Source organism: Populus euphratica, unplaced genomic scaffold (genome assembly GCF_000495115.2).
Source record: "Populus euphratica unplaced genomic scaffold, PopEup_1.0 scaffold5.1, whole genome shotgun sequence".
NCBI classification, from domain to species: Eukaryota; Viridiplantae; Streptophyta; class Magnoliopsida; order Malpighiales; family Salicaceae; genus Populus; species Populus euphratica.
In genome coordinates this window covers 4,119,198-4,134,615 of record NW_011499848.1, presented here as the reverse complement: position 1 = coordinate 4,134,615, position 15,418 = coordinate 4,119,198, and positions in this window count along the sequence as shown.

The following is a 15,418-nucleotide window of genomic DNA, read 5'->3' as shown; positions in this document are numbered from 1 at the left end:
GTGGGTTGTAAATTTAGAACCACCACCACAAAAGACAAAGGAGGTTCCCTGTGGACAATAACCAAGAGGAAGGAGGGCGACCTTACAGTGGAGAACGGTGGCTGCTGCTAGGATTATTTTTAGGGTTTCGCAGAGTTTGGAAGATGCGTTTGGCACTTTCTTGTCAGGTATAATGCTCGGTGAGCAATGTAAAATACACAAATCAACAACCGGTTATGATACTATTTATGTATCCGCGTTCTAACATAGATTAAATATTTTTATTTTTTTATAAAAATTTATATCAAGTTTTTTTTATATATTTATACAATTTAAAAGGTTTAAGTTAAAATAAAAATAAATTATACATACATACAATCAAATAAATCAAGAATAATGTATACGAATAAATAAATAAAAAGTCATTAATAAAACTTGAAAAAATTAAGATATATGTATATATCAAAATATTTAACTTTGAAATACGGGATATTTACTCAGTTATTTTTATTAAATTTATTTTTTTATTCAAATAAATGATAATAGAAATAAAAGCACAAATTAAATTGATAAAATAAAATATAAAAAAATAACATCATACAATATTACACATATTAAAAAAATTATTTTTAAATAATTTTTTTATTTTTAAAAATAGAATTCATCCATACAAAAGATAAAAAAATATAAATAAATCAAAGAAAAACTCTTCATATTTAAATGCATAATTAAATAAAAATTGTCATTTAAAAATGTTCTTCAAACAATATGAAAACGAGAATGGGTACTAATTTGAACATGAATTAAAAAAATAGAGAAAAACCACTAAAAAAATATATAGTTCTCACAAATCAAGAAGACTCTTAACGTGAACTCCTCTCATTAAATTAAATCATTTGACATGAATATTACTAGTTTTGATTGTCTAGATAGATGTCAGTAATGTTTTTCTCTCTTTATCATTAAAATCTAATAATTTCTCTCTCCTTCCTCGATCATGAACAATAAAATAATAAAAATAAATTTTTAAATTGAAATTAAATTAAAAAGATATATTAAGGAGCTAAAATTATATGATTTTTAAAGTTTAAGGATTATAGTACATCTTTTATTACCACAAAACATTGAAAAGAAATTCAAGGATTAAATAAAATAAATAAATAAATGCATAGCCTATCCATATTAATACGTGAGAGAATCAACACTTTGAGCCTTGGATGGTTAAAAAACCATGCATTTTAAAGTTACATTTGATTGTAGTGAACGGAGGGGGATTATTTTGTGTAAGGAAATATCAAGATATCAAGAACTGAAATGTAAGAAAATAAAAACTCAAGGAACCAAAGCTAGCTTGCCCGACATCACTGCAGTACTGCCATTATGTAAACAGTGCTTCTTCATCTATCAGCGTAGTAAATGCCACTGGCACTACCAACTAGCATGTTCTATAACTATGATTACGATTATAATTGTAATATAAATAAAAATGTAGATTACAGGCTAGCAGCGACAATAAAGTGGGCAAGCTAGAGACTAGCAAAATACCGTGAAGATAAACGTGAAAGAATTATTCATTGCGACGGTTAAATTACAAGTTTATCCTTTGAAGAAAAACTAGAGTGTTTTGGTTTTAGGTGTGGTTTGATCTTTTTAAATGTTCATCTGTTTATTAGAGGATTGTTAGGGGTGATTTTTGTCTGTGAAACCTTTTATAAATAGTAAAATTATTGATTTAGCACTGTACTAAAAAAAATTGAACTTTTGCTCCATAGTATATTATGCTTTTTTGTATTTTATCTTAAAATTAGAAAGAAAAAATACATAGCAAGTGTTCAAGGGCATTTCATCTTTTCATGTGGTTTTTTTTTTTTAACTCCATAATCATGAAAGGTATTCTAAATTTACCCTTAACAGCTGATTTTTTAATCAAAAAATTACAAAAGCTTGTGTCTCGTGCTTCATCGCGCGAGAGATGCATATGGCGCTTTCTATTGATCAAATTTATTGTTTTGCCATGTCTCTAGAAGCAATGGCTCGATCTTTTTTTTGTGTGAGTATAATAATGCATGATAAGTAGTTTGTTATCAATGATTTTTTCTCTCTTTCTTGCCCTCGCAAATATGTACTTGCCTTCTTTGTTTCCGGTATTTTAACAGGGTCCTTTTTCTTTTGATTCTTTTTTCTAGTCATTTTCAAAAAAAAAAAATTTGTTTACTTTCAATTTAGTATGTCAGTAATAATTTGTCATGTACACCCTGGCTCTCCATGTTCTTGGTGTTTTAATTCTCATTCTTACCTTTTATTTTTATTTTTTTTTGCTTTTAATATTTTTACAAAGGTTTTGTTTGCTTTCAATTTAGTCATTCAATGTCAACTTATCATGTGTTATTTTTTAAAATATTTTTTTTTTAATTTCTAATTTTTTTCTAGATCTTTTTGATAAAGTTTTATTGGTTTTCAATTTCATCATTTAATTAACTTTTATGATATATTCTTTTTTCCCCGCACTAACCTTTATTTTTTTTATTTGTTTTTTACCTTGTTAAGATGTTTTTACTTTTCAACCTAACCCTCCAGTTTATTTTATTTTTTCTCCTATAATTTAATTTTAGATTTGATTTTCATCCTCTTTATTTTTATTACAATTTTTTTGTTGCAAATCCTTCCATGTAATTAATTCTTTTTCATGTTTAGTCATTCAGCATTTAATTTGCTGGAAATTGGGTTTCATGGTTTTTATATTTATTCTGCTTTCAATTTAATAATTCAGGTCACGAGTTTAAAAGGTATTTTTTTTAAAAAATGATTTTTATTCTTTTAATTTTTATATTTTTCTGATCTATTTATTAAAGTTTTATTAATTTTTAATTTTATCATTCAATTAATTTTTATGTTGTTTTTTTTTTCTGGACTAACCTTTGTTCTTTTGATTTGTTTTTAACTTTGCTGAGATATTTTTACTTTTCAACTTAACCCTCCAGTTTATTTTATTTTTTCCCATATAATTTGATTTTAATCTTGATTTTTACCCTCGTTATTTTTATTATAATTTTTTGTTGTAGATCCTTTCTTGTAATTAATTCTTTTTTCTAATTAGTTATTCGATATTTGATTTGTCAGGGACCGAGCTTCATGATTTTTATATTTATTGTGCTTTCAATTTAACAATTTAAATTATGATTTTGAAAAGTTAATGTAAGCCCATATGTGTTTTCTTGCTTGTTTTTTTATAATTTTATTATTTAATATTTTTTTTAATTGTTTTGTGGTTGTTTCAATTTTTTTATTGAATTATTTTATTTCCATGGCCTAACGCCCTGGTTTCGTAAACTTTTTTCAATTAAGGTTTTTTTTAATAATTATCATGGATGTGTTTAAATTTTTAAGTTATTATTTTGATTCATCATAATAAAAAAAAAAAAACCAACCCAAATGCTTAAATTTTCTTTACTCAATAATAAAAAAATAATTACACTGTAACAATCCAAGATTACATATATAAAGCTTATAAATGTCGTTGCCATTTTTAGAGTGTCGTATAACTATAATGTACTAGAAAACTCGGTAGTATGCGATGGTGTGATATTGATTCGATAGGGCGGTGACTATCATAATTGCAGTCATCATCACTGTCTCCACATGAGATCAGGGTCTAGCTTTAGCCTGATACCACTTGATTTTATTCTTGGAAGATTGTTGGTGCTTCATATGCAAGATAATCAGTCATCACCTCTATTTCACGAAGCGTGCTCATGTGCTTGCCATCTTTTTATTTTAATTTTCAACAATAAAACTACTTTTATGTGAATTAAACATTTTTTTAATAGCCCGTTTAAAAAAATTAAAATGCAATGCATGTACATTGAACAAAGTTAACTTGGTTAGTAATAGAAAAACTACAGGAATTATTTTAGATTTAAATATATAATAAAAAAAGTTCAACAACAAAATAAAACCCTTCTCACCAAGAAAGTGTTTTCCTTCTCCCAAGTTTGGAAAGCATTTTTATTTTTTAACACATAAAATAAAACTCATACAAATACATCTTCCAAAAATCTCTCCTTTGCCACTACTTCATACAAAAAAAAAACTCTGAATTAATACAATTGACTAATTTGTTTATTTTGTTGATTTAAAAAAATTACTATAAGGTTTTAAAAATAAAGTTTACTTAAAAAAGATTCAACAAGGTTATATATCTATAATATTTACTTAAAATACTCATGTTACATGTATATTTGTATTTTATAAAATAAGCTATACATAAATGAATGACATATTTTTTTTTTCACAATTATATTTTTTACATCTTATTCTTTTACTGCAGATACATATACATATGTGTGTGTGTGTGTGTATATATATATTGAGATGGGAGTAAGAGCACAGAAGAAAGAAGATGAATGGGGCACCCAAACATTGACCGATGAGCACAGACAGCTTAGCTACGTGCCACTCAAATAAGATAAAAATAAATAAATAAATTACGACTCCTAACCGTGGTGGTGGCATTGGTAGTTGCAAGTTGCTACTACGTGAATGTTTTGAAAAAAGAGAAGATAAAACAAAGGAATATGTTTTTTCCCGAAGCAATAATAATACAATAATAAAACAAGGATTTGAAAACGGCGTTTACGTAGGGGAGTGAGGAGGGGTAGCTCAGCTGCATTAACTTGTTTGGATCTGAATCTGTCGTTCCTCAAAAGACACGCCCTTTCCCAGCCCTACCTTCGCAGCAGAGGCCCCCACAAAATTCTACCGTCCCCAGCAAAACTCGTAGCCAACAAGGAGCTGCACAGTACCTGCCTGGTTGATTAAACGGTGAGATTTGTTCCAAAAAAACAGATCCGAGTCATCTGTCGGTGAGGAATGAAAACGAGCGAACAAACGTCATCTTGCACATACTTCGTTCGAGTCTCTTGCGACTTCGGGGTGTTTGGAAATGACGGTTAAAATTCCGTTTTATAAAAAATTATATTTTTATAATTCTAGATTGTTTTAAAATGTTAATATTAAAAATAATTTTTTAAAAATATCAAAAATAATTTTAATATATTTTCTAATAAAAATACCCTTTAAACTACAGTTAACACCCCAATGTCTATGTAGTCTTCTCTCCTGCTTTTTACCATTAAATCACAAAAATTGGTATTATAGGATAATGGGCCTTGGCTCTGGTTAAGTGGTCAATAAAGGATTCAGGAGATGTGCAAATTTTGAGCCCGCGCCCGGGGAAGGTGGAGCACAGGGAGGGCGCGTCGCTCTCGGACTGGTTGATTTATTGGGAAAACGTGAAGGCGTTGACATAATAATTAAAAAAGACGCTTTATCCAAACTAAAATTAAAATGATTTATTGGAAAGCTTATCGAATCTTCTTTAAAAATGGAAAACCTAAGGATTATAAGATCCTTGTTCTATTTGACTTACGATTTCCTCGGCTCGAAAAACTGAAATGAACCATAATTGTGAAAAACCGAATTATATGATCAAAATATTTTTGCTCAGTTTTTCGTTTTTCAAATAAATTTTCTAATTTAAATTTGCTATTATATTTTAAATAAAATTAAAGTCAGTTAATACTTTTTTTAATTACCCTTTAATCCACGTTTAAAAAGCACCAGTTCAAACTATCTTGAATAAAAGAAAACACTAAAATATACGGGTTTTCTAGCTGGTAATTAAAGCGAAGTCAAGCACGCACCAAAGACATCGGGCTCCGATTGTCCTGTTTCCCTGTCATCCATGGAAAACAAACGCAATCACTACCCCAAACAAGACCTTTTCCTGACAAGGGATCCTCAGGCAACAAGGTGATATTTCCATGTTCCTCCGAGAGTGAGCGGTGGATCGCCTCTCAAGCAAGAGGTTATGTTTCCGATATTCTCCTGGGAAGGGAACTGTCGGATTTTGTTAGCCAGAGTATCCCTGCAAGATACGATGACAGAGTTCTCTCTTTCAGACAGGGGGCACAATAGTCCATGCATGTGTAATGTGTGTATATACACGCGGGCCCGTGTATATATATATATATATGTATATATAGGCCGTGTATATATCTATATATATATGTATATATACAGACAAGAGACATGCAACTAGCTAGGCACATGCGTGTATTTTTTTGTTTGTCAAAATTCATATGTTACGTTTGCCCAATGGGAGAACACTGCCAAAAGGTTGTTTTCGGATTTTAATCTCGGGACCCGAAAGAACATTGATGTGCCAAAATTTGAATAACGAGGTGACCCTCTGCATAGTTGAATGAAGGTTGGAGAAAATGGTAAGTTTATCTATAAAATTAACGAGTATCTTTACGAGACAGAAACCCTCCATTAATTAATTTAACGCGGGAGGGAAGAGTTAAAAAAGAAAGAGCAGAGGAGATCAAGCGAAGAGGGAGGGAAATACAAGAACAAAGAAGTCGTCTCTGTCTCTAACCCCTTTGATTCTTTATACAAACCACAGCTCTTGACTTGCATAGAAACAAGGGTAGTTTTGTCTTTTTCTCATCTTAGCAGACTTGATAAATCAAAGCATCTTCTTTTGCTTGAAAAAAAATAATTTAATAATCTTTTTTCATAAAACATTTATAATTCCAAGCGATACAGAAACTGGCAGGAATTACTTGCTATGTACTGTGTGAGGGAACTACACCAAAATTTAAGAAAAGGAATCAAGAAGATTTTTCTATCCCTTCGACTAGTCAAGTCGAGACCAAACATTCCAAGAAACACACATGCATGTTAAGCATTGATACGGTGTGCAACTTTGACATCTTCATCAATCAATCAATTAATTATTTTTTATGAGATGCCAAGTTATTACGTTTGAGATGAGGAACATCTTATGTTGGGTGAAAAGAAAAAAAAAAAAAAAAAAGGAAAAGACGACGAATATCGAAATTAAACTTAGCAAGTTCATCTTATGTTGGGTGAAAAGATAAAAAAGGAAAAGATAACTAATATCAAAATTAAACTTCGCAGAATAAAAAAATCACATCCAAAAATTATTTCATTTTAATAGCATAAATTGTTAAATTAAGTTTTAAAATATAATATATATTATTTTTTAACACTCTTTCTTAAATAAAAACTTTTTAAATTTAAAATTTGTATAAATATATATTATTTCTACTTTAATTTTTATTAAATAAATAAAAATAATAAAATTTAAATTGTAATTATTTGATCATCAAAGTCATAATAACATATTAAAAAATTATCTTGACTTAACTGTTTAAATTATTAAATAAAATTTTAAAATATTATTTAAATTATCAAATAAAATTTTAAAATATAATTTATATTATTTTTTTTAATAATACACATGTTATGAGTTGCACATACAAACAAACACCTTTATGTTTTCCACTAAATCCCACTGAACAGGGGTTCCAGTATTTTGTTTTTTTAGAAAGATTGGCAAAGTTCACCTTGACTTTCGTGAGGTGTTTTGTTTTTTTAGAAAGATTGTGAATTTGAACATTCTAACATGGCAAAGTTCACCTTGACTTTCGTGAGGAAACATCGCTTTTAAGTGTCAAAGTAAAAGGACGGGGTCCGTGACTGTCCATTCTAACCTACACTCTGTTTTATTTTTCAGCTTTTCTGAGACGTGATCTGATCGATACCCGTGACCTTTGAAAATAATATTGCTACCAGCAGCCTATCGCCATCCTATTACATGAGGTTGCGGCTTAATGAATATATTTTAGAATAATTACAAGTTTTGAAAAAGATTGCACGCAAAGAGAAATTAATTTGACATTTACTGTGCTCATTATCATAATCTATTACTTGGCTTTCACTCCTCGACAAGATGCAATGTTGGTTAACTCATGGCATCCATTATCAGTCCCGGTAAACCAACTCTTCGACAAGACTGGGATCCTTTCATTTTTCCTTCAGCATCTTCATTTCGCGTTTTTTGTCAGGTCATTTGGGCCATCCATTTGATGTAGAATCCAAACCAGATTCCAAAGCGCAGCAGTCAAAAAGAAGTTGCTTCATTTAGGTGCGCAAGAAGAGGTGGGGCGGGGGGAGAAACTTGTATCTTACATTTTCATTGCTTTACCATAGCATAAATCCAACATTATGCTCATTAATCCCTACTAATCTGCGCGAGGAGCAAAACGTAAAGAAATATTTATCTCGTACCAACATTCACGTGTTCAATGCCAGCATTTCAAGAGAATTTCTCCAGGAAAAAAGAAGAAGAAAAGAACAGGGACTGCATGCCTCGAATATCTCGGCAGCTACCACCGTTGTTTTGAGTATTGACGTAGTTATTGTTGATCATGTAGGTTTGGGCTCAACCTAAATAAGACACTGGTAATTTAGGAAGCTCAGGAGTGCATTTTGTGGGCTCAATTTCACACTATTTGCATGAAAGCACAAGAGGCCCATTTACTTGGATCGGTTGCTTTCTCATGCACACACGCTATCATTTCCACAAAGGTCTTCCTGGGAATTTTATTTTGAAACGACACTCCGATTTTACAACACGAAGAGAGGAATCTAGGGATCATCATACAAAACATGGGGTTTGAGCACCTGGTTTTCTTTCCAATGGCCCCTCCACTAATTGACGAGGAGGGAAAAAAGCACGGGTCGGTGTCTTCCATTATATTTACTTTAGACCAATCTGAAGGGAGTGTGTACCAAACCTTTCCTTCCGATAGTAAATGGGAAATTAATTGCTCATTTTGTTGGTTCACGCCTGTTTTCATGACACTCCTCTTGCATGATGCATCAAAGTTCATACAGACCGTATAATGGAGAGACTTTCCATGTTTGACCAGACAATGGGGTAGGCTTGTTTGCTGTCTTAGCCCAGGCAGTTTCTTTGAAAACTCTAGCCCAGGCCCCTCCAAGGAAAGTGACCAGATGTTAACAAGGCCTGTAGTTGGCAGTGTAAATTTTAAAGTTAAGCCCGGACGGACAAACTATCTTCCCCTCTTTTTTTAGAATAGCAATTTTTTTTCCCGATTAGGCCTAAATGAAGGCCCAATCAAAAAGGCTACTAATTAAAAAGAACTTATTGGACTCTCGAACTGGTTAAAGCTGAGATCCCACAGTAATCTCTCTATCGAACTGGCTAAGATTTGCCACACTTTTGGGGCCTGGTAAGAAAATGATTGAGGCCCAGAGCAAGTTTTGTCTTGTTTACTGGCGCGGTTAATAGAGATGCTTTGCGATCTTGAATGGAATGGGAACTTGCTAAGTCCAAGGTTTGAATTCCAAGCACGGATCCCCTGTAAATTGAAAAGAAATATATCCCATGTGCTATATACCTTACTCGCAGTAATTGGCAATAAATTTCAGAACATGGTGATTTTAATGCTTGTCATCACAGCCCAAGAAGAAAAAACACATCGCGCCATTAACTGGGTGTTGTTTGACCTCACACATCGTTATATCAAATCTTGCAAACGTAATGCAGGCTCCATCTTAAATATCATGGTACAAGGGCCCAGAACAAGGTCAGGGAGAACAATCATTTTTAAGCAGTCAACTGCCTTGTTCAGTTCATGTAACCCTAGGGCAAGAGATGGCAGTGCTGCTCATCCTATTAATTATTTTGTTGAGGCCATGTTCTTCATCATTAAAACGGCATTAGAGGTTAAGCTTCAGTCCCATTGCATCTCTTTCATATAATATGAGATCAGGTCTCCGCTCTGTTCCAAAAGATAGACGCGCAAGTTAGCTTGTTGTGATGTCGAAGTAGCTGTTGATTTTGATTGCCGAGGGAACAATTTCAGGAGTGCTACGAGTGTTGTTTTGCTGGCGAGTTTCTAGACACAATAATTGACGAGTAGGTGTTTCAACAAATCACATATTGTCTGTCTTCTAGCTGATACAGGCCAACGACAGTTTCTTTTAGATCGCCCTGAGATAAGTAACCAAGACTCGGATTTGGTAAGGAAATTGAATTATATTTCATATCTCTCTCCCCCCTCCCTCTTCTCGATGTAGGTGCTAGGTAGCTACAGATTCCTCATACCATTAATTGCGAGTGTTCTTGCACCTACCGAACGAGCTAGGAATTGCCGGACTCATAGTAATTGATGGACAACACCAGCTTATTAATATATAGTCTGTGCAGTGTCATTTGCTTTGAATAGTACTCAAGGAATTCCCTTCACTCCGTAATTAAATTGTCTAACCTCAACTGAGGCTAGTTAGGCCTCTGGACATTGTTGAAGCTGTAATCTAGTATTATACTTTGGCACATCAACTTTGAACTTCCAATAAGTCATCCTTCACCCAATTAAGTTGAGTGCAACCTTCAAAAATTTGGAAGAGTGAAATGATCAAAGAAAGGGGTGAAAGCGAGAGAAAAATGAACCCTTGCTGGTCTTTGCCTACCCAATTTCTGTTCACAACATAGACATGTCCATTTTAAATCTATCACCATTTTCTAAGAAGCCTTCAAGGAATTCCAAAGAAACTGCAAGACTGATATTTTTCCCAAAAGTTTTTGTCTTTTTTCAAAACAATTTTTTTAAAGTATAAGACTTGGACGTAAAACGAGAACGATTCTCTATCATAATTAAAAACTATAAATCACCCATTAAACTATAAAGGATCCGGTCACAGGTCGACCCAATTGTTGTAGGTAAACAATAGTTTATTTATTTATTTTCATTCGAAATGATAAAGGCACCCATCAAAGAATTAAATTTATCTTTTCATGCTGGTTCTTTTCTTCAACTGGGTGGCGAGACGAAGACAAAGCTCGACTAGCCGAACGGAGTGCCTTCACGGCCCAACCACTCCCACACGGGTTTCCACCAATCCAATCCGATAATGGCTAATCATAGGCAAAGAAAACTTGGAGTGCTAATCATTATTGTTTTAATGAATGGTTGGTTGGGCCCTTCCGCACCTTTGATTAAATATATGCTTATAAAAAATAATATTGTCTATCTGAGTTCATTTTATAAAGAGAGAACAACCATCAACCTATTCATATATAGAAAATGAACAATGGTATTCATGCTTCTCGATTTGGTTGGGCAACATTGGAAGTATCTGAATTTTTAATTCTACCTTTTTTCTTCCCACTGATATAAAGTACCATACCATACCATTTCATTTTCTTTCTGTTAGTTTTTTCTTTTTCTTTTTTATTTCGCTACTGTCTCTGCTTATTAATATCCATCCAAGCTATTATTACATGAAAAAGACAGCAATAATAATAATAATAATAATAGTGCAGTTCACAATTTTAAATTCTGAAGAGAGCGAACTAAAGAAAAAGGACCACTCTAAAACGTATAGATTTGTAAATTGTAATATCTGATTCAGCACGAAAATAGTTTTTCTTGTAAAATTAATACTAACATGAGTCCCTATCCAAATATTTACTGGTTTGACAAAAACATGATGTTTAAAAAATATTTGGAAATTTGGTATAAATCATATTTTTAAATTTTTTTAATTTTTTTGTTAGAAATTAATTTTTTTGTATGTTTTAAATTGTTTTGATGCAATAATTTAAAAAATAATTTTTTAAAAATAAAAAATATTATTTTAATATATTTCAACATAAAAAATACTTAAAAAAACAATTATAATTACACTTCCAAATAAACAATCATTTATACATCATGGGTTTTCCCTTTTCTTTCCCATTTCACTAATTTCTATTAAAATATTTTTTAAGCAGTTTTGGAATTTTGATCAAGGTTAAATCTATTAATAATTAAAAATATAATATCCAAAATAAGATTATAAAAAGCAAAACTAAGTTTCACCCAAATCAGCATATAAAGTGTGTGTATCTATGTATATATAAACACCAAATCCTTGAAAAAAAGAAGACTTTCTCATTGAATAAGCAGGGCGATCGTCGAATTGTGTCTTGAAAAAAAATTAATATTTTTAGTATTTTTATACTGTTTTAATGTGAAAAAAAAAATTTAGTATTTTTATACTGTTTTAATGTGAGATAAAAAATAAATTTTAAAAAATGAAAAAAATATTAATTTAATATATATATTTTTAAAAAGACAAATTCTCTGTCACCATCACAAAAGGTGAGCCGAATTATTTAGCCAAGGCAATAAATGAGTTGTTTGTGATGAAATTAGGTAGTTGGCTAGCTGTGGTGCGATATTGTGGAAGAAACAAGCTGGTTTTTCTCCCACGGACAACAAGAGTCACTTTCACATACCAGCTAGTCGCATGCTGACACCTACGTCGGACTCGTGTCTCTCTCCTTGCCACTCAGACACGATTAAGACCTTTGGATTACTTTAATTAACGCACAATGTTCTCCGACAAGTTTCAGCTTCTCGTTTTTATATCGAAAAAGTATTTCGGCCCTCAATTATATGTCCAAGAGAGACCTCGAAAACCATGAGCAATGGGTTTAGCGGGGGCAATCTCCTTATTTCGTTTCCTATTTTACCTGTAATCGATTTCTTCTCGGTAAAATGCAGTTCATATATATATTTGTCTCAGAGCGAGCGACTTAATTATTAGCTAGGTGGGATTAGGATCTAGGAATATAAACTAGCTTGTGCTTTAAGAAAGGAGATGGCCGTGATCCATGCTACGACAAAGGAGCAAAATTTCTAAGAAGAAATCTGGCAACATCCACCATCAGGTTTCATACACAAATATTTAATTAAGGCCCCGATTGCTTAATGAATGGTTAAGCAATCAATAATGCTCTTCCCTCTTGATTTGGCAGGCCTAAATACCAGATTTCTACGCCGAATTATTTCAGGGGTAGTTGACGTGCACAGAAGCATTTTTGGTGCGTTGAATATGATTATATCACGGCTCCCAAAAGTATTTTGTTCTTACTTTCTTGTGATATTCATAGAATAATTCTTATTGGGTCTATTCCGTTCCAATCCAATCCAGTCAAAAACAAATATGCATGCAGAATTAATTAAAGAATTCATGATTTATCTATTTATTTATTGCCATGAATTGAGAGTTTCAGCCCCGATAATTATAATCAGAGGACACCGTTTTGAATACGAGGTCAATTTCCTTAAATAAGCTCCAAAACATTAGAGTGATCATGGACGGCAAAGCTTATCCTGTGGGGGGTGATGACGATAACCGGAAAGGTAATAAAACGCTATCTTGACACGACCAGTGCCTTGAATTCAGGATTTCTATTTTTTTTTCGAAAATAAATTAGCATGCATCCATCATGATTAGTTGGAAAAAACATGCACACGTTATAGAGAGCCCACCCCCCAGTTAATGGAAGAGATTAACCCGAGAAGGACGACGGTTCACTTTAACCAAGCTAATAAATATATATATGGATAAAAATCCGGACAAACAAGCCTCGCGCACAGAGATAAACTTGGATGAATTATGGGCTATATTCGAGAGACTTGTTTCGGAGCTCAACCAGTCGATCCCTTACTTGCTAGAAGGGTAGATAATACTATAGCATTAAGTGCAAGCACAGTCTTGAAGTTATTCTTGTCTAATTAATTAACAACGATAAAAATAAATCCTTTATCTCATAGATTATTTTTCATTTAATTAATAGATTTATATAATAAAAAAATGCATGAGATTTCTTTTTTATATTAAATATTTTTAAAAACAGGAAAAAAAATCATGGCACGAGACAGATATAACAAGAACAAATAATTAATAACAAGAGTGAAAATATATTTTTGTAGTTTTAAGTTAAATGAAAAAAAAGTAGATTACCGACAACATATGAGAAAATTATATTTTCATTTATTTTCTAAATCAAGGGATCGCAAAAAATGCATTCAATAAAAAAAAATAGCATGAATGTTGAAACTTAACCTGTATATTCTATGATTAGGATCATTAATTCAACTAGGTTATATATATATATAGGCTAGCGCCATGGGCCTGTGAAAGGAAGAGTAGGATGCTAACTTGGCTAATGAAGTTTTTACTTAAATGCTAGGCTGCCACAATTCTGTCATCTCATTATCTGCTTTATAAATTATCATGCTTGATATCCACGAGTAATGTTTCAACAAGCCATAATATGGAAAACAAATACAGCATAACGATGAGTTACTAAAATTCAAGACGAATACAATTTTAAATTTAAATAATTTATTTTATTTTTTTATTGTCAATATTTAATAACTTGATATATATATACACGCTCACGTGCAGTTGGTTGGATAGTTGATAACTCTAAAAAATCTTATTTGATAAATATGTATACTATTAAATATTTAAGTTAATAATTTTATAAAAAAATATAATGTTATTTTAGAGAAATAAACTTTAAAATATTTATACTAAAAATGTTAAAAATAAAGAAATTCTGAACCTAAAGTTTGAAAGATTCATAATAGATTTATAGTTTATAAATTTTATTTTTTAAAGAAAAAAAAGAGCTAAAATATAATTTATCTTATTGGTAAATGATAACCTCGCATTATTAAAATGGAAATTCCCTGATCAAGTTCATGCATATTCTCGTGTTTGTGAATATGGTTATGTTACTATTCTCGCCTCATTTCATTTTGTTTTTTAACCAGGAACATTAATTAATATCATATTATTTCATTTGGATCCAATGTGATTTTGAATATTTTCTCTATTCATAATTATAAATATATTTATTATTTAATTGGATTCGAGGTGATTCTTAATATTTTCTCTACTCATAATTATAAACATATTTATAGTTACCAAAAACTATTTAAAAGTTAATACAGGATACATTCATAAATATGTAAGAAAGTTTATATAAATATTAAATCTCATCACAATTTAGATAACACGTAGTAAAATATAAATATACATCAATATTGAATCTATCTGAAAAATCATCCATTCAAAAAAGACAACAGAAAATTAAAAAAATTACAATTATATATTATTTCTATATAATCCGGACGGGATATATATGTTCATGGCCCCTTCCCAATCTCATATCAACGTGGGGAAGAAAATGCTTCTATCCATCTTTACTGGAATCCCATCGCTGAAGGGATGATGCTATCCCTGTCGTTAATTACATGGGAGCTTTGAATATTTTTTTTAATCTGCCACTATTTTTTATCCTTTTCTTCCATCTCCAATTCACGATCACAAATATAGATTGTACGTAATCTTGTTCATGATTTTATTGTATTTAATTAAAAAAAAATGGTTAACTTGATTCAATCAAACCCATTTTCAATTTATATCATCCTAAATCTCATTCTTCTAGTTTTTTCCTTCCAATCTTTTTCACCTATACAGAACAAAACCTAAAAGTATTATTTGAAGGACTCGTTGAATTAATGGTTAATAGTTCTGTAATATTTAACACTTCCATTTCAAAACCTTATAAAAAAAATGGTAAAAACTTGAAGGTAATCTTGATTTTATGACCCAGCAATTTTTAGTATCCAGTATTTAATGTTTTCCAACGTCAAATTTTTAAGAATTCTCAATTAAAGTTTTTTATATCCAGTATTCC